Source organism: Myotis davidii, unplaced genomic scaffold (genome assembly GCF_000327345.1).
Source record: "Myotis davidii unplaced genomic scaffold, ASM32734v1 scaffold673, whole genome shotgun sequence".
Classification (NCBI taxonomy): domain Eukaryota; kingdom Metazoa; phylum Chordata; class Mammalia; order Chiroptera; family Vespertilionidae; genus Myotis; species Myotis davidii.
The window spans coordinates 2,115,623-2,136,475 of NW_006286677.1; the positions used below are offsets into that span (position 1 = coordinate 2,115,623).

At 39.0% G+C, this 20,853-nt stretch overlaps 1 pseudogene; it reads left to right on the plus strand.

Moving 5' to 3' along the window:
* The window catches only part of LOC107182232, a 47,590-nt pseudogene extending 28,631 nt beyond the window's left edge, over nucleotides 1-18,959 (plus strand).
* Nucleotides 18,960-20,853: the final 1,894 nt, after the last annotated feature.

The following is a 20,853-nucleotide window of genomic DNA, read 5'->3' on the forward strand; positions in this document are numbered from 1 at the left end:
GGCTGGCCGTATCCCTTCAGGGTGGAGTTCCCCGCTGGGGTGCCTGGCCAGCCTGGGTGAGGGGCTGAGGGCTGTTTGCAGGCTGGCCACAGCCCCTTCAGGGTAGGGGGCCCTACTGGGGCTCCTAGACAGCCTGGGTGAAGGGCTGAGGGCCATTTTCAGGCTGGCCATGGCTGTGGACTGGAAGCAGGCACCTGGGATTTATTTATCTTCTATAATTGAAACTTTGTAGCCTTGAGCAGAGCTCAGGGCCAGCAGGGCAGGCGGGAAGCTTGGCTTCCTCCATCGCCGGGAGCAACCCAAGCCTCCTGCTCACTCCAGCTCCGTGGCCACTGCCATCTTTGTTGGGTTAATTTGCATATTCACTCCTGGTTGGCTGGTGGGCATGGCTTGTGGGTGTAGTGGAGGTATGCTCAATTTTCATGTTTATCTTTTATTAGATTAGATTCCAGTCCTACAAATGTGTGTTCTTTGGATTCTCCTTTAAGCCAGTTGTGTTGTCTTACAGATGCCCTCTTTTAATTGATAAAGTAAATAAAATCTTTGACATGTGTTCATTTTATATTTGTATGAGTCATGATTTTACATGTTTTTAAAAATGATCTATCAATATCATTGTCTCATTACATTTTCGTAACACTCCTACTTTCCTGTTGAACAGATTAGGAACTGAAAGTTCATTCATTATGTCATTCATCTAACCAATATTTGTTAAGTGCCTAGTATGTATCAGGCAGTACTCTGGGGGTTAAGGATGCAGTGGTGAGCCAGAGAGACCTCATGGAGGCTCTAGTAGTGAAGGCAACCTTAAATAAAACCACAAATAAATATATAATTACAAACTGTGATAATATTTGAAGAAACAACAACAATAGATGCTTGAGGAGGTGACTTGTACAGGCAGAGGTAAAGGCACTAGTGAGGGCCTGATGTGAAAATGTGTTTGCCTGATAAGGAACAGAGAGAAGGCCCATGTGGCTGGCATGTAGAGAAGGCAGTGAGATGAGCGGGCCAGGTCAGGTGTGCCTTGTTTATAGAGTTTAGAGTTTATTCTAGATCAGAGAGCAACTTGCTGGAAGTCACAAAGAGCCTGAGTTGATAATATGGTTTGTGTACTACTGTGAGACATCATTCTTAACCATTAAAAAAAAACCTTCCTTTTTTGGATTTGGCAAGATAATTCATGAAAAAGCAGGGAGGTTTGCCCTGCATTTTCCAAAAATGATTCTTTCTTCTGGATGTTGTTCATCTTTTACCTCATGCTGGACTTGTGTAGACCTAGGGTGAGGCTTAAGTGACATTTAAGAGCAGCAGAAATATGTAAAAAATCTCCATTGCTGTGGCTTGTGCTCCTGATGCTCAAAGTACCTTGCACAATGCCAAACATATGACAAGTATTCAATAAATACATGTCGATAAATGGGTTGATTAATCACAAATGTTATGGTAGGCCATGTGTTCTCTGGTAGACAATTAAGAGAGAAAAATGCTGTGTTTTTTTTTTTTTCTGGACCAAGCTACCATATTTCTAGATTTATCTTTAACAGCATTTTTTAAATCATGTCTATTACTAAAGCAAGCATTAATTGATTGATTTCTTTGTTCACTATTTCATCCATTCTAACTGATCTAGGAAGAATATAAAATGGCACTAAAGCAAGAAATAGAGGCTCTGCTGATGTGACTCAGTACTCCCAGGGAGTAAAAATAGTATGTAAACTAACAAAAAGCATATGGCACAAAGATCTTTGAACAATGATGGTTCATAACTAGGAAAGTAATAGTTATCATTGTGGGAAGCTTAACAAGTTTAGAGACTTATAATGATTCTGGGTTCTCTTGAGCTTTGCTATCCCTCCATCAGCAGATCAACACACAGAGAATATAGGAGCTATAAGACTTTAAATCTCCAGGTGCCAGAAAAACCCTTGGGAACCAACTTTAGGTCCAAAATACCTCCAGACAACAGATAGAAAGTGAGACAGAAATAATTAAGGACCAACTGCCTCACTTGGTTATATTAGAGATTTGAAATAAGACTTTAAAATGTTACCAGGACAGCATCAGAAACTGTCTACTCAGCAGCTTGAACATTTCTAGAAATATCACTAAACACAATACTTTAATATGTAATAACTCAACACTGACATCATATTAAATCTATAGAATGATGGGTTTCAGAGGTGGAAGGGGCTCTATGTCCATCAGTCCGATCCGGCTGGCCAGAGTGAGGACTGGACTTCTAAGGTCACCTGGGAGAATTAGTTGCTGAAGCAGAATTCAAACTTAGGCCCCCGACCCCACTTCAGTTCTCTTTCCTTCAGATTCCTAGACACATAATATGGTTACTGAATCACTAACCTTTACTGGCATCTTTTTGTAAGACTGGCACCGGGGTGAAATAGGGATTCGTGCGATGAGAAGCTGGCAGAACCGTGAGGCTGGTGACGGTGGGCCCTTTCATTAACTTCTGAACGCTCGCCTAGATGGTCAAAAATCTGTTTTCAGCAGAACATTTTTGCTTTCAAAATGAAGTTTTCTTCTTGTAAACAATAAATAAGATTATGAATAGTTTCATTACGTTTTAATAAGGTAGCAATATCAGCTCCAACTTTATTGCTCATGAGTTCCCTGTGCTATTGTCTACTGTGAGGAGTTTGTGTAATTTAAAATAGTTAATTAAATCCAATTAACATGTTGTGATTTCCACCATGCAAAGTCAGGATAGTAGTTAATAAAGGAACATTAAGATTTTGTTCAATTTTAATGACTACAATATAAAAGTGCTAAATCTTGACAGAAGAGGTTTTGAATACAACAAAGTTTTGTACGAGCAAATTTCCCAGGAAATACATATTAGAGTTTTGAGGATTAAAAAAAAATAACCTGGGAGAATTTAAAGATAAATACATCAGTCAACACTCAGGTGAACTCTGAGTAGACTCTTGCAGACCTCAGAAATGGTTAAGACATAGATCAGTTACAGAAGATGATTACTTTTCCTAAAGTCATAAAATGTTTTATTACAGTTATGAAATGTGAATTGTTCCTATTAAATGGTGTCTAGACTTAAAAGATTATATGTATTGCATATAAATCACATTTAATTGTATAGCTCACTAACGATATTTTTACCTTTATTATGGGAGATTATGAATTACCTGGGCCCTCTCAGCTAGGAAGATGCAACTGTTTGATATTTCTAGACTGATTTAAATTTTCAAGTCATTTTCCAAACATTAATTAATTTGCACATTTTCCAAGGGAGCCAGGTAACGATTCGCTATTTAACCAGTAAAGAACCAGGACAGAATGGTTAGATTTGTTCCAGGTCACACTGTATATTAGATATACACACTTAAAATATACTATGTACCCACTAGATATACACACTTATAATTATACAATTTTAAGATGAATCTGATTTTACATTAGTGAAATTTGCCATTGGACTTGGATGTACCGCACCTTATTGCTCATCAAGGTCATGGTGACCTTAAGGAAAAAGAAAGGGAAAATTTCACCAAGACTCATGGGAGAAAATCACATTACAAAACAAATACCTGTTGGCTGAGAAATGTCTGTGTGAACAAGTTGGTAGGGCCCCGCTGCCGGGATGTGGTACCTAAGGGAAACTATAAGAAGCTACCATCCCATGAACACCGAACCCTCTGATGCTGACTGGTGAGGACAGTTTAAAATGACTGTACATAGGATTTTGTTTTACAGGAGAGAGAAGACTGTACGTGCAATCTGTCTCCTTCCACGTGAGTTGGAGGAGGAAAGGGAAGTGCTACAGGCCTGGCCTTCAGGAGAGTGAGGAGCCTTAAGCACGTGGTGTTGTCATGGACCTGGGGTCCTGTTGATGTGCCTCGGCCTCTTCCTCATCTCCAGCTCTCCTCGTCACAGCCCTCCTCCAGACACAAGCAGCTCCTGAGATGACCACCCAGTGTGCTGCACTCCAGACAGGGCACATTCAGAGCCGAGCATATTCAGCACCAAAAATGGCCGGGTCTCCACTCCCCTGATTGATATGAGGGTCAGGGAGGCAAAGGTAAATCGGAGGAAGGAAGAGAGATTCAACTTAAATAAAATTGTCAAGCACCGTGAAGATGGAAAATATGGGTTTGGCAGTTTCAGGGCACACAGCACAATTTATCTGGATTTTCCGAAAGCCTTTGACAAAGTACACCTGACAACCTGCTCCTGAAAGCTGAAGTGGCAGGATCCGACATAAAACACCATGTAAAGTCTGACACAGAGGACAGGGCAGACGGCAGGTGACATTCGGATTCTGTCAGGCAGTCAGCACATTCATAACGCTGCTTCTTTCATTCTTCCAACCACATCAATCTCAACCACGGAAAAGCCAGACCCAAAGGCAATGCAGAAAAGGCAGTGAGGGGTGTGAGTGTGTGTGTGTGTGTGTGTGTGTGTGTGTGTGTGTGTGTGTTTAGGGACATGGAAGGGAGGTGATATCCTGGCGAGTTTATAGAAATTAATTCCGCAGACAGTGTCACTGGATGTGAAACCTGAGCCCACTCTCCCGTCCTGTTCCCATGGTAAAGATAACCACTTCTCCATACGCTTGGTTGGAGGGAGAAGGGCTGTAACAACCACATTTATTGAGCACTTACTATATCACACTAACTTTAATACAGTGAGCATTAAATTTCATGAGCACTGGAAAAGCTTAGGGCTGTGGGAGTGCAGAAGAGGGAGTCATTAACTCTGCCTGCTGGTATGGCAGAAGGCTTTGCAATGACTCTCAACCCTGACTGTATGTTAGAATCACTCAGGGAGCTTTTTAAAAATACTGCTGCCTGGACCCCAACCCTGGGCCTTTAAATCCAAATAGCTGGGCTGGAGCCTGGACCTTGATATTTTTGTAAAGCTCCCAGGTGATTCTGATGCGCAGCCAAAATTGAGATGTACTGCAGTAAGTGATATTTAAATTGCACCTGAACAGAAGCATTGAACTGTGTCACGTGGAGAAGAGGGTGCAATTACATAGGTAGAAAGAATGGTGGAGACAAAGTGAAATAGCACACAAATGCATGAAGTTCTTGTTGAAGGTGAGGAGCTCTACGGGGCTGGAGTATGGTGTGTGTGTCAGGAGGGCAGGTCGGGTGATGAGACCGGAGAGCTAGGTTGAGATTAATGTAAGTTAAAAATACCAGCTTTATGATTGTGACGATTGCCTAACAGAAGTTGAATATCATCTCCTTCTGGCTGCTCCTTTATGTCATGCTTTCTATTTTATGCCGGAATCATGCTTTGGAGTTTGTATAATGTGGAGTACCATATTATTAATGAATCATATTTTAAATAGAACACTGTCCCTTATATCTGGTAGTTTATTACTATTTCAAAAACTATAATTCATAACTCTATCACTTTATGCTTAAACCGTCTACAATAGCTTCACATTTTTTTTTAATATTTAAAAAACACACAAAAGCTTAAAGAAGAAAACAGCAATTACTTTCCTGTCAGCCAGAATTAATCATTGTTAATATCTTGGTGTATTTGCTTCCAGTGTTCTCAAATAGAAAACCATTTTATTTTATTATTCTAGTAAAAATGATATATGTTCATTATAAAGATTCCAAATAATACAGAAACACACAAAGATACAAGTTTAAGAAACCATGCCAAATAGCATTAGGTAACCCATTATCCCTGACATCTCTGGAATAACTGATATATTATTTTATTAAAAATTAGATTTATATTATTATATTTTAAACTTAATTTGACATGAATTTAATAGGAAGGGAAATGACTGAATTAAACCCAACAAATTATTAAACCTCCAATATTTCTTAACACAAGATTCCTGTGAGTTAAAAAAGGCCTCTCTACAAGGATTGGCCAGTTTTTTATTTAAGGGCCAAACAGTAAGTATTTTAGGCTGTTCAGGTCCATTGTGTAAGCAAAAGGGTGAATCTATGTCCCAATAAAACTTACAAAAACAGGTGGTCAGCCCTCAGGCAGCACTTTGTGGACCCCTGCCCCTTCATTACACACAGGTGATCATGAAAAACATTTTGATTCTTGAAAACCACATGGTTTCATTTTGGATGACCCCAGCTTCAAAAAAAACGAGAGCATTAGAACACTCTTGCTGCTCCCATCACTCCTCCCTCACCTCCCATTTTGTATATTATTAATTTTACACTCTCCAGATTTATAGGATTCACATTGTTTTGAAACCATTATTGCTATGACTGTTTAGTGTTAATTCTACCTGCAAATGGACCCAGTGCTCACCAACAGTTTTTTTGTCCTTGTTTCTCTCCGATTGACTTCTTTATTTTGATCAGTTTCTTAATGGCCTGGCTTTGGTTGTCAAGCAGTTTTTCCCAGGTGTTCAAGGGGATTTTACTTCTCTGAGCCCGTACACTTCAATTACATCTGGGGTCATCCTTGCTTTTCTCAAAGCGTGGTCGATACTGCACCACAGTTATGAAATCTGATGCCAGCTTTATTTTTTTAACCCTTTGCAGGCGATTTTTCTTTCCACTGGAATGTTTGAAGCGTTTTTTATTTATTTGCAGTTCGGGTATTTAACTTAAGAAACACCTTCATGTTAAATATTCTAAATAAAAATTTCCTGGGATGCAGTGTTGTTTTTTCCACCTACAGATATAGTTCTTCACTTCTGGAACATTTTTCTTCCTTTTTATCTTTGGGTCATCTCTTTCATTTGCTGGTTCTCGTTTTAGGGGCACCAAGTGCCTTTAAATGTTGGCTCATCTTTATCTTTCATTGCGATACCTAACTATTCCTTCTCTCCTGGTTCCTTTTATTTAATTATTTATGCTTTATTTTTTAAATATTTTTTAATTTATTTATTGATTAAGGTATTACATATGTGTCCTGGTTCCTTTTATTTAATTATTTATGCTTTATTTTTTAAATATTTTTTAATTTATTTATTGATTAAGGTATTACATATGTGTCCTGGTTCCTTTTAGAGTAGGACACCCTACATTTTAGCTGAGCACATGGCTATATGGTTCCAGACTACATTTCCCACTGTCCCCTGTGACTAAATGTGGACATGTGATCCAATTCAGACCAATAAGTTGTGAGTAGAAGAGATAAGTGTAACCTTTGGGACATCTCCTAAAAGTTCTTGCCCATCTTTATCCTTTCTTTGAGCATAGAGAGAAGCCAGTTTCAGGCATTGAAATGAGTGTCTGTAAACACAGAAATGAGGAGATGATGGAGTACCAAGATAGCAGGAACCATATCTTGGATAACTGCACGGAGCAGAGCTGTTCTGCCAGGCTTGAACTTCTCACCTGTGCACTATTTTGTGAATGAGAACTAAACTAACTTATATAAAGTGTTATATTTTTCCATGTCTTTTTTACAGCAGCTTAGCCTGTTAACAAACTAATATACATGTGTATTAGCTTCTAAATAATTTCCTTTATTTTCCCTCTGCATTTACTGTGCTTACAGTCTTTTCTTCATGTCAATATTTCAATATTAAGCAGTGTTAGTTTTTTCTATTTATAGTTTATTAGTGCCATAAAGCATTTTGGTATTCAGTTTGTTTCCTTATATCTTCAAACTCCCTTTTTCTCATTCTGCTATTTGTCATCTCATGGTTGAGCTCCAGTTTTACTTAATTTATGGTCCAATCAAGCTGTGCTGTAATGTGAAGAAATTGTGAGAAAATTCCTCCTGTCCCTTGAGTTATGTCTTTTTCTAGGTTAGGCTTTGCCTTTTGCAGCTCATGATCCTCCCACCCTCCTCCCTTCTCTCTCCTTTGTTAGCTGCGGGTAAAATATTGACTTTATATAATAGATCAGTGTAGTGACCATGTCATTGCTATTCCCCTTGCACATACTCAGGCAACTGTGCAGACATTCTGCCTGCTCCGATGTGGTATCTCCTCCCTCACTGTCCGGGGCCAGTGTGCCTTCTCTCCCTACACATGAGAACTGGTTGTTCTGGGTTTTCTCTGCTGTTTTGCTGCCTGAGGACTTGGGTGGGAAAAGCCTGTGTCAGGATGTACACAGTCTTTGTTGAAGTCTGTAGACTCTCCTCCCTCTCCTGAGATTTGGATGAACTTCCGCAAAGAGGAACTTCCTAGTTGAGGACGAGGCCATCCCTCCCTACCCCATCCCCAGCGGCTTTGGAACATTTTGGTGGAATTCTGAGGACTTCACCGCTCTCGAGAAGAAGCAAACACATTGTTTACTTTCCAATGTAACCTGTTTATTCCAAGTTCCCTTGTCAGAAGAGACTAAAGGTAAGGAGGCCTGCTTGATTGTCTTCCCTCCAGATTTTGTAGTGTTTCTGGAAATCCCAATATTTTGATACCTTACCCGTAGTCTTTCTGAGAGGTAGGAAGGGGTTAAGATCGAAGCTATGCTGTACTCCTCTGCTCCACAATCCTCTGCTTGGTGAATTTTAAAAATCGTGCACAAACCTGCGTGACCATATTTGGCAACCCTGCCCCAGCCCCCCTCCCCTTAGAATGGATGGGGAAACTAAAGGTTGGGAAGGGAAAATAGCTGGGGCCCACATTCAATATGCCTTTTAGCTTGGAGGCAGAACTGAAATGCATGCCACTGCTTCATGGCTCAGGTCACCAGCTCTGCCCCTCTGTTCTCAGGGCAAAGCCCTACCTCACTCCTTTCCCAGAGCCATGTCACTTAATATAGTAGAAGTCTCACTTTCTCTTAGACTAAAGTTTACTAGCATTCTTGAGCTACAAGAAAACTCCCTGGAAAGGCATTTATACTATCAAAGCAAGAATACTGGGCTCAGTGCTCCAGATTTGAGTCCTAGCTCTGTCACTTAATTACCCAGGTGCAGGGGGGGAAGTCATTTAACTTTTCTGAGTTTGTTTTATCTTCAGTAAAATAGGGATATTCTTATCTACAGGGCAGCTGAATTTTATGTAAAGGATCTGCTCCTGGAGGTATTTCATAACTCTCAACTCATATAATTCAATACAGCCAGACAAAAATGGCAGGTATGGCAAAGACTGCTGGCTGACCTTTAATGTGCTGCCCGGCCAGAAGCTACATTGCTCAGCCTCCCTTGCAGCTTCATGTGTCTTTGTGATGAGACTCTGGCCAGCAGTATGGGAATTGGAGTGATTCTACTGGCGGGAATACAGACATGATGGTGGGAGCATCACAGTCTCTTAGATGGAAAATTTCCTGTTTAGGACAGAGCGATCCAATGGAAAGTGCACGAGTACCTGACGCCACAGAGCTGCCATGTCAGCCACAAATGATTTGTGCTCAAACTGTGACATGAGAGAACATTATTGTCATGTTCCACCTACTGTTATTTGGTATAGTTGCTGAATAATACAGGGTGGCTTTATTTACTCAAGTATACCTCTCCGCGGAAAATTCAGCATAAATATAGCTGAAGTTCACTTAGACTGTACCAGCTGTGAATAAAAATGAAATTTTGTTTCATTTTTTAAAGTCGGGGGATTTGCATGATGTCAAACTTTGTGTATAAAGCAATACTTTATTCTTACTTTGCCTCATGGTATTTCAGATTTATATAATCCAGTTTCACATACGAATCAGAATCCCTGCTCTTCCAGGTGGAGTTGTGAGGAATTAATAAATTAACATATGGAGACATGCATCATAAACTTTTTTTGACATATTGGGTTTTATTTTTTATATAAATATTCTATTGAAGTTTAACTTTCATTTTTAAAAAGGCTCCAATCATAAGGTTCTCAGTTGACCCACTTCCAAAAAGTGGACGCTGTGGGTAACTGACATCCAGAACAAGCAGAGCAAGGCACACCCGTGGGGGCCCCCCTCATGCTCCTCCTGTCGCCACTATGACCCAAAGGTAACCACTGTTCTCAATTCTGTTACCAGCTGTTATTTTCCTGTTTTTGAATTTTACATAAGTGGATTATTACAGTATGTATTTTTTTTTGTATTTGACTTTTGGCTTTTAAAATTGGTGTGAGATTACCCATATTTTCGTGTATAGCAGTATGCTCACATCATGAACTTTCAAGTACTAATTTTGAGTTATAAATTATATTTATAGCTGTAACCAGTAAGACTTGAGCCTCCAAGCTTTCACTTTTTTTGTATTGCTTATCATGTTCTTTCCAGAAAGTTCTCTGTCCCTCTCAGCTTTTGCTACTAAATTCCTGTCCCCTTTTTTACAACTAGCGTAAAGATAACCTTCTCTAGAAAATCACCTCCGATCTCCTCCTCCTCTGGCCTCCTATAGCTTTCTTTTCTATATTTCTCTTACTACAGTTACGACAAAGGTTGTAAGTCTTTGTATAGTATTCTGCAGGCATTACAAAATTCAGAACCCATCTAATTTTATCTTATTATAGCATTAGAACAGCGGTTCTCAACCTGTGGGTCGCGACCCCTTTGGCGGTGGAACGACCCTTTCACAGGGGTTGCCTAAGACTATCCTGCATACCAGATATTTACATGACGATTCATAACAGTAGCAACATTACGGTTATGAAGTAGCAAATAATTTTATGGTTGGGACACAACATGAGGAACTGTATTTAAAGGGCCAGAAGGTTGAGAACCACTGCATTAGAAGAGGAATAGAGCAAAAAGAAGTGTTTTAAGAGAAAGATAAACACAAGGTTTATTGGGAAGGAGCAGTTAACACAGATATATTAGCAGATATTTTCCTGTTTGATAAAGGTATTACAGTGGCAAAGCTAAATAACCGCCTAGTTACCCTTGTGGGGATGGTGGAGTAACTTACAACAAACTTATTCTCCTGAAGGTAATTATAAACTCTGGACTTTTTTTTTTTTTTTTTTTTTTACAAACGAAGATAATGTCACCAGCAAGCATGTATTATAAGAAATGCTTCAAGGAAGTTCTTTAGGCCGATGGAAAATGACACAAGTTGTCCCTTTCTTGTAAATACAAAAGACTCAGATCCTTCTGGTAAATATAAAGACTATATTTTTCTTCTCTTAACTTCTCTCAAAGACAATTGATTGTTTATAGCAAAAAAAAATTATAACATGTTGTTTAGTTTACAATATATGTAAATTACCTGACAACAATAGCCAAAGGATTGGGAGGTAAATAGAATTCAATGCAAGTTCCTTACATTGTATATAAACTGATGCAATATTAACACTAAGGAAACTCTAAGTTAGAGATGCATATTGTAATCCCTAGAGCAACCACTAAAAATAATGCAAAGAGATATACTTTAAAAGCTAATATAACAGAGTGTTAAAAAAATTCTTTTAAATTATATAACCCTAAGTCAGGCAGAAAATAAAGGAATAATGGAAAATAGAAAATAAGTGGGGAAAATGGTTGTTCTAAATAAAAAGCTGTTCAATAATTACATTAAGTGGAAATGGATTAAACACTCTAAAAAGGATGGTTTATCAGACTGTATTTTAAAAGCAAGAGAAAACCACATGTTTTCTATAAGAGATGAATTTTAATTTTAAAGGTACAGATGGGAGTAACAACAAAAAAGGGATTTATATACCATGTAAGCCAAAAAAAGGAGTGGCTATATTAATATCAAACAAAGTAGACTTTAAGACAAGGTGTATTATTAAAGAGAAAACGAGATAAAAAGGTCAATTAGCCAAGAAAACATAAAAATCATAAACATGTATGACTATAATATTAACACAAAATGCATGAAACAAAACTAAAGAAAGAAATAGATAAACTTTAATCAGAGTTAAAGATTTTAACATTCCTCCCTCAGTGATTTGCATAACAGATGAATTTTTAAAATCAGCAAGGATATAGAAGATCTGCACATCACCATCAACCACCTTGACCTAATTGATATTTATAGAACACTACAGCCAATAACTGTAGGACATACATTATTTTCAAGTGTACATAAAACATTCACCAAAATAAATTATATTCTGGACCATAAAACAAGTCTCAATCAACTTCAAATGATCTCAATCTTACAAAATATGTTCTCTGACCATATGAAATTAAATTAGAATTCGATAAGAATGAGAAACGTAAAACTATTCCCAAATATTTGGAAATTAAACAACACAGTTCTAAATAAATCACTAGTAAAAGAAATAAATCACGAGGGGAGTTTTGAATTGAATGAAAATGTAATGTATCAAAATTTGTATATTGCAGCTGAAACACTGCTTAGAGAGACATTTACCAGTCTAAATGTTTATATTAGAAAAGAATAAAGGTCTAAAGCCAATGACCTAAGATTCTAAAAGCTTTAAAAAAAGAAGAGTAAAACTCAAAATAAGTAGAAGGAAGAGAATACAAGAGTAAACAGGATAAATCAATGGAATAGAAAACAAATAATAAAGAATATTAACAAAGCCAAAGTGATTCTTAGGAAAGATTAATAAAATTGATTAACTTCAGTAAGACTAATCAAGGAAAAGAGATAACAGAAATAACCAATATCAGAAATAAAGGAGGGAGAGGAGGAGAGAGAGAGAGAGAGAGCGAGAAGAAGAAGGAAAAGGAGGAGGAGGAGGAGGAGGAGGCGGCAGAGGGAGGGAGGAGGAGGAGGAAGGGAGGAGGAAGAGAAAAGGCACACACACACACACACACACACACACACAGGGTCACAGTTCTCAGAACTGAAGTGGTCTTAGAGTGATAGAAAAGGGTAGTCGTGACTGACCATGGGCTTGTGAACAGACCCAAAGAATGTGGTGAGTAGAGATGACCATGGAGGAGATTCCAGAAAAAATATTATTTTGAACACATAGAAGTCTGAGTGTGAGCATCTGCACACCTTACAGGCCTTGCATATCACAGTTAAGAAATGGTTTGTTATAATGCCCCAAAGCCCATTCAAGAAAGTATTAAATTCCAGGAAAATGTGACTAGGAAGGAAATATATATAGTATCTTCTAAAAATGTCCCATTAAAAATAGTTCAATAAAATCCAGCACTTCAGCAACATCCTAAAGATTCAAAATGCACCTCAGTGAGTTAGTGACTCCAGGTGGCCTAATGGTATAAAAATTAGTCCGACTCTCTTTAACTTCATGTTTCCCAACTTTATGAGACCACAAAACTTTCCTTTCATGGAATACCTATTAACATTCCAAGGAGCCAGTATTCTTTGGAATACATTTTTGGGGGAAAATGATCAAAGGATTAATACATAGCTAACAATTATAATTGCTATAACGTGTTAATATTATACCATTCTGCAAAGTTAAAAGATAGGTGATCCCTTGATTTTAGACAAAACTTTTCTTCAGAGCTTGAAACACAAGGGACTCGGGATTTTTTGATGGATTCAGATCGACAAGTAAAAATCTATTTCTAGTTACTATATATTTCTATATGTTTGATAGCATTTATTTGTACATTCCATTATAAACTTTAAAATTCTAAAAAGATAATCACTAGAGAACAATAAAGTACTGGCATTTCACCTGTATACCTATTACATCTCATAAAAGGAAAAAGAGAATGCTTTGTGATCTTTGCCTATTGGTGGACATCATGCCACACCACTACTCAAATATTGTCACAAGAAACGGAAAGGAAATTAACTGGATTACCTCTGCCTTTTATGTAACTTTCCTTATGGTAACTTAGGGCTGTAGATTAAAAACTCATGCTCAGACTGAATCTACTGTCTCAACCTTCACTAGGGACCACATGAGAGGAAATGAGTTTAAATGGTAATCTTTTCAGTTAAGGCCAAAGAAAGGCTTTGTGAATGGGTTTATCATTTATTATGATTATTTTTGCTATTGCTGCTCATTCCCCTATTAAAGAACAGTGTGCCGGTCTCCAGGCATTTTTGTTTAAATACCGGCGAGGGCCACAAGTGAAATGAAGTTTGGTCCTCATTTACCTCATACCAGCAGCTGGGTTGGCACGCAGCTGCAGAGCTGCTGGGGCTCTTTTTATTTAATTTGGCATCCCTTCCTGAGCAGTATTGAGACTTTTACTTCAACGGCTCCACTGGGCTTTGCCATCATTTCTGTGCTGTATCAGGAAAGTCTGCAGAAGAGATGCCTAGGCAAGCCTGACAGGAGGCTAGGAGCAGGTCTAGTTCAGGTGTTTTTGCTTAAGTCAATGAAGGAATTAACCCTCCCCCCCCATACAAACTAAATCCATTTTTAAAATACAATATTAATTTAGCAAGGAAACTGATTTGTGAGGAATAGATCATCTTAATACTGCATGTGCACGTGCGTGTGTGTGTAAAAGTTTGTCCTTTTTGCATAATTTCTCTTGGAATAATTTTCCTAAGTGCTGAATAAGACTGTCAGAAAAATAACACACGTGCAAATTCTTCGTGAGCCACATATTAATGATATGACTTAATCATACATCTTAACCTCTGCAATCCTATTTCTTATCTGTAAAAAGGGGGTAATAATCTGACACGTCCTAAGTATTAAAACTGATAATGCATTAACATCACCTGGACAGGGTCAGGCACATAGTAGGTGCTCCACAAATGCCCTGTTAAAATCATACGTGGAAAATGAAAAACATGAACACCTTCTGTGAATTTTATTTCCACAATCAGAGGAGAAAACAGTTTCACCTGGTCTGCTTTTCTGTTTTACATTCATATGTTGGTGACTGTAGATGGGAAAGGAAGGGAACAAAAGGAATACGTTTTGATCAGAGTCAGAATTGTGAGTTTTCAGAACTGGAAGAGACCTTCGAGATGATTTGATTAAATGCTCTAAATCAGGGGTCCTCAAACTTTTTAAACAGGGGGCCAGTTCACTGTCCCTCAGACAGTTGGAGGGCCGGACTATAGTTTAAAAAAAAAAAAAACTATATACAAATTCCTATGCACACTGCACATATCTTATTTTTAAGTAAAAAACCAAAACGGGAACAAATACAGTGTTTGTATGTGCACGTGGCCCGCGGGCCGTGGTGTGGGGACCTCTGCCCTACATTCACAAATGAACAGAATAAGGCCCAGGGAGTGAAAGTGATCTTCCCCAAACATATAGAAGTTGGTGACAGAACCAGGCTTGGCGCCCAATGTAAACATAGGCTTCTCTTGTAATGAGGACTGTTCATATTGTATGAGGTTATAGCGTTTGAAAAAAACCTTCCTTTGACTAACTTGAAAAATAGTTCTGTTTTTGTGGTTTGCTTATTTCTTTTCTTTTAAAAAACATTTTATTTTAATTTAATCCTTCTGGAATTTTCTTTGATATAGGATGTAAGATTTAACTTAATCCTTTCCCCCAAATCATTAGCCAAATGACTCAGCACCATTTATCTAACAAGTCCTCCCACTCCTACTGACTTAGAGTGTCACCTTTATGACATTCTTAAAAGTTGTCTTTTATTCAAAAATCAATATCTCACTTTTTTTCCATTGACCTATTTATTTTTCTACCCATTGGATGCTATTATAATTACTGTAATTATATCACATGTTTTAGTAAGTAGTATGAAAAGTTCGCCTTTATTAATCTTCAGGCAGGGGTGGGGAATGAAGCCTTTGCCCATTTATTTTTCAAGATGATGAACACTGGCAAGTTGAAAAGAATTAATATTCCACACAAATCAAACAAAACCCATAAGAATTTTGATTGTAATTACATTAGATATAAAAATTAATTTGTAAAAAACTGGCCTTCTTATTAGAATTAGTTTTCCTTTTCAGGATTATGCTACACATTTGTATTTATTCAACCATTCTTTTTTAAAATTGACTTTGAGAGAGACAGAGAAACACTAATTTGTTGTTCCACTGATTTATGCATTCATTGGTTGCTTCTTGTATGGGATTGAACCTGCAACCTTGGCATATTCGACGATGCTGTAACCCACTGAGCCATCCGGCCAGGGCTACTCAACTGTTCTTTAACGTTGCTCAGTAAATTCAAGGCTTGGCATGTAGAAGCTTTAAATGCATACAATGACAATCTGGGGAAGGGAAAATTAATTCTACCTAAAGAGATCTGGGAAGACATTTTTATGGCCCAAAAGAGGAGTTCTCTACAAATGTAGTCAAATGAGGTACATTGAAATTTCATTACTTAAATTAACTTGACACAGCCTAACTCAATTACACAGGCCCTTAACAAGTCGTTCAAAGTCATTAACCACATACACACAATAACAGTACGTTTAAATTGGATCCTGACCAGATTGGACACTATGCCTTATGTTGGAGATATGGTCCCTGCCCTCAAGGGGTTTACAATCTATTTGGGGGAAGTTTCCATCTTAAAAATACCAGCTCTAGAAAGTATATCTTATATGTTTTCACCACATGCACGCTCATGTGTGCATGCGTGCACACACACACACGCGTGCGAAAGGTAATTATGTGAGGTGACAGAGGTATTAACTAACCTCATTGTGCTAATAATTTCACAATATATATGTGCATAATCATCACATTGCACACCTAAACTTTACACAGAATTCCATGTCAATTGTACCTCAATAAAGCTAGAGGGGGGGCACAAGTACCAGCTCCTCTTTTTGTTCTAATCCTTGAGTTAATGTTGCCTCTTACTAAGAAGTTTAATCCTTTACTTCTCTTCCCAGACCAAGGCAGAGAAATTCTCCACAAATTCCTTGGTCATTGAGGAAACAGTTCTTGACTGGGTCCCAGATCTATCCCTGGGATGCAGGTCAAATCACCATCCTCAAAGCTCCATGTAGGTGGTACAGAATAAGGGCCAAGAATGCCAACTTGGAAGTCAGGCTGGCTGAATTTGAATGATGACCCTTCGACCTATAGCTCTGTGACTTTGGGCAAATTATTCAACCACTTGCACCTCAGTTTCCCCGAGTATAAAATGAAAGTAGTAATAGTACTTAACCTGTAGCGTTATGGTGAGGATTGCATGAGATAATCTGCGTATGTTGTACTTGACACCACACCCAACACAGAGAAGTACTTGGAAGTGCTGGCTTTGACACCACATGCAGTTTCCTGAGCAGGTGATACACGGCAGTTTACAATGCAGCCTGGAGCCCCGGAGGCTCCGCTAGGTGTCCTGTAGCTGTTCGAGGTTAAAAACGGAGGTTGTGCGGGAATTACTTTCCCTTCTACTAAAATACAGGCCTTTCACTTGAAACTACAGGTAAAAGGAATAAACCCAAGTCTGTGGGAAGATGGTGACAGGTACTTCCCCTGGGATTTTAATGCTTTAGATTAAACAATAATTCCATAATGAGGGGGTTACAGTTTTTTGAAAATCCTTTGCTGAGTCAACCCTCTTTCCCCCTAATCACCATTACATAAAACAATCCAATATTAGATATCAGTTACATCTTTAAGTGTGTGGAAGAAAGGAAGTCGAGATAACATTTTCTTGGTGGTCAGCTACCTGTCTTGGGTAAGTGCCTGCTTTCACTTTACAACTTCTCCTGATAACCTTCTGCAAAGATTGTCCCTCATAAAAGAGGTTTCTTTGAAACTCATAAAAGAGATTTCTTAGGAACCTCTTAAATGAGTAGTTAGGACCTCAGGCAGGCTTATGTGAGATATGCATAGCAGATTCTTGATTGGCATTTCCTTCCACATTGTTTTGTTAAAACATAAGAACTTTGGTTGATATCCATGAGACTACAGTAAAATTGGTTTTGTTATGTGTTGTTTCCCTTAAAGTCACAGAATCTATCAATGATGTTAAGTGAGGACTTACTGTAAAGTTGAACCTAACCCTCAGCCAGGCATGGGGGATTAAATCTCTTGCTCTAAGTGGCTTTAGTGGCGTGGGAAACATGGGGAGATAAGGGAAGCAGGGTATCTCGCCAAGAAATCCCCCAAGAATACTTTTCATTACGGACTGGTTCCTTCCCACATCTTTTCCTATCTTTCTCTCTTTCCTCCTGATGTATCCTTTCTTTCAGCCAGAGCTTCTCTCCTCCTCTGGGTAGTACAATTCTTTAGGTAGGAAGCATAGAGCGGTGACAGGGAGATGTTCCCCTATCCCTGTTCCCAACTCTGCATGTTAAACAAGATAAATAAGTACATGATCATGTGGTCAACAACATGTTGAAGTTGATTTAAAAGACCAAGGCCCCGAATCCTCTCCCCAGCCCTGGTCCCCAGCGCCCTTCCCAGCCCTCTCCCCAGCGCCCTCCCCAAGCCCCACCCCAGGGCTTCAGAGCCCAGATTCCCCTTTTAGGAGGAATGTCTCCTGCGGTCGCAGACACGTGGTAACTGCGGGGCCCAGGACGCGGTCGCAAAACCATCCTAACTGCCGGCTATTTTCTACGTTTAGGGTGGGGCTGCGTTGTACAAACCGGTCCCTGATTCTTTGCGTTTTCTCTTTCGAGCCGGCGCCGAGTCATGGGTAGGTGTCTCTCGGGACAACTGGCACAAGCGCCGCAAGACCGGGGGCACGAGGAAGCCCTACCACAAGAAGCGACAATATGAGCTGGGACGCCCTGCTGCCAACACTAAGGTTGGACCCCGCCGCATACACACAGTCCGCGTACTCGGGGCCACAAGTACCGGGCCTTGAGGCCGGACGTGGGCAACTTCTCCTGGGGCTCAGAGTCTTGTACGCGCAAAACAAGGATTATTGATGTTGTCTACAACGCATCCAACAACGAGCTGGTCCGCACCAAGACGCCAGTGAAGAACTGCATCATGCTGGTTGACAGCACACCATACTGACAGTGAAAGGAGTCCCACTGCGCACTGCCCCTGGGCCGCAAGAAGGGGGCCACGCTGACTTCTGAAGAGGAAGAGATTTTGAACAAAAAACGATCAAAGAAAATTCAGAAGAAATACGATGAAAGGAAAAAGCATGCCAAAATCAGCAGTCTTCTCGAGGAGCAGTTCCAGCAGGGCAAGCTGCTTGCATGCATCGCTTCAAGACCAGGCCAGTGCGGCCAAGCAGAGAGCTATGTGCTGGAGGGCAAGGAGCTGGAGTTCCACCTGAGGAAAATCAAGGCCCGGAAAGGCAAATAAGTCCTCTTCCCTCCTGTCTTAGCCCGTGTAATAAAGGTGTTTTTTCTAAATAAATAAATAAATAAACAAACAAACAAACAAACAAATAAATAAATAAAAGATAAAAGACCAAGGCCCCAAGTAGGAATGTAGTCTAGTTAGTGTTATTAGTAAAGAAACAAGATGCTGGCTGCAGGTGAGTGGTCTTTGTAGCAGGCCCAATGAGACGGCTCTCCACCTACTAGACATCGCCTGGGCTTACATTACACGTCTGATTCAGAGGCTATGCTTTTAAAGAAAGTGTAGGGTGAATCACTCTCATCTCTGGATACTTACTTCTGTTCTACCAAAGAGGTTTTAAAAGGTTAGGAATGTATACTTGATTCCAAGTACAGTTTAAGGTACAATGGGTTAGAATATTGGCGAACACAGCAATAGTATTTATTCATCTCAAGTACCTCTCAGGAGATAATTAACCTGGGTCATGATAAAAACAGTTCTATTAGGCCCATTTCTCTTATGGCTAATGCTATTGTGCTACTTGCTGTAGTACTTCTCCTTTGCTCATTTTAAACAGAACACTTACTATAATATTGCAAGTATTATCACATTTGTGGCTTTTCCATTTTCCTGCTTGCTATGGGAAAGCAACGGTAGTTAGATGAAAGCATGAAGTTTTATATTTTCACTCATGAAGATGCAATTCTTATGAAAATCTGGAGTGGCAGTCTAGATGCACCCACTTTTTTTTTTTTTTTTTTTTTTGCAGGTTTCATGCACCATCAACTGAGAGCAGTGAATCTGTCATCCACAGGAATACAGAGTTTTCAAGTTACTTCTCTTTTCTGACACATACTTTGCCCCACACTGGATATTTGCGTGAATGAAAGGGAGGCCTATCAGAGAGAGTTCTAATTTGGGGGTTCATGGACCCCTTTAGCCTAAGAGCCCCTTTGCAGAATAGTGTTCTTATAAATGCATAAAATAATAAACATTGGAAACCAATTACATTATAATATAGTTCTGTCCATGGGCTCCTTGTGCCTTAAATCTATCATAGAGCTGACTCAGGCTCCTCTATCGACCTCATTTTTGGCTCATCCACGTGGAACTGTGAGATTAGAAACATAACCTCTTAGTACAAAGTCAAACAAATACAAAATTCAAGTCCAGATCTCAAGTCACAGAGTGCAAAGGCACTGGATCCCACCAGGGATCCTAGTTAGCAGGTGGCTCCTGACCCGGGATGATTCCAGGGCAGGGCAAAGGCTCTCTCTCTGCATCTCCCAAGTCCCTCTTCTCCCTGCCCGCTCATGCTTGAAATCCCTTAATAGAGTCTAACTCCTCGGGTTTAATTAAATAGAGGATTTACTCTTGTTAAAAAGCAAAAGCCCATGGGAGAGGTAATACTCTACGGTAGTGCCAAAGATTTTTAAATTTATTTTCAGCAATAGAATCTATTTTTCAAATGCAACCTTAAGTAGAATGCTGATATGTAAATAAATGCAAGTTTTATGAGAATTTAGTATAATTTTTATAAATATGTATATAAACAAGTAGGACAAAAGTAGATTTGCAGTTGTTTGTATGGAAATAATACAGTAATTAATAATAATGCAAGAGTGAACTCTGTGTTTCACATACTCACAAGTGTAAACCTTTTTTTGCCCCACCCTTTATGTTAGTTATATATATATTTATATGTATATATGAATCAGCACTGGCACCAATGAGACTGTTTTGATGAAAGCAAATTATGAAATCAAGGGTTATAGGTAATAACTGTAATCTTACTTCCATCACAGCAGACAATTTGTTTCTGTGTTTTATTTTGCCTGCACAAGGTGAAGAAAATCCTCATGTAAACAGATAAGTAATTTCAAATAGCTAAGAATTTGTTATGGTACTTATAATCTCATGATTTTCTTCAATTAAAATAATTCAGAAATTTTAAGGAACAGCACA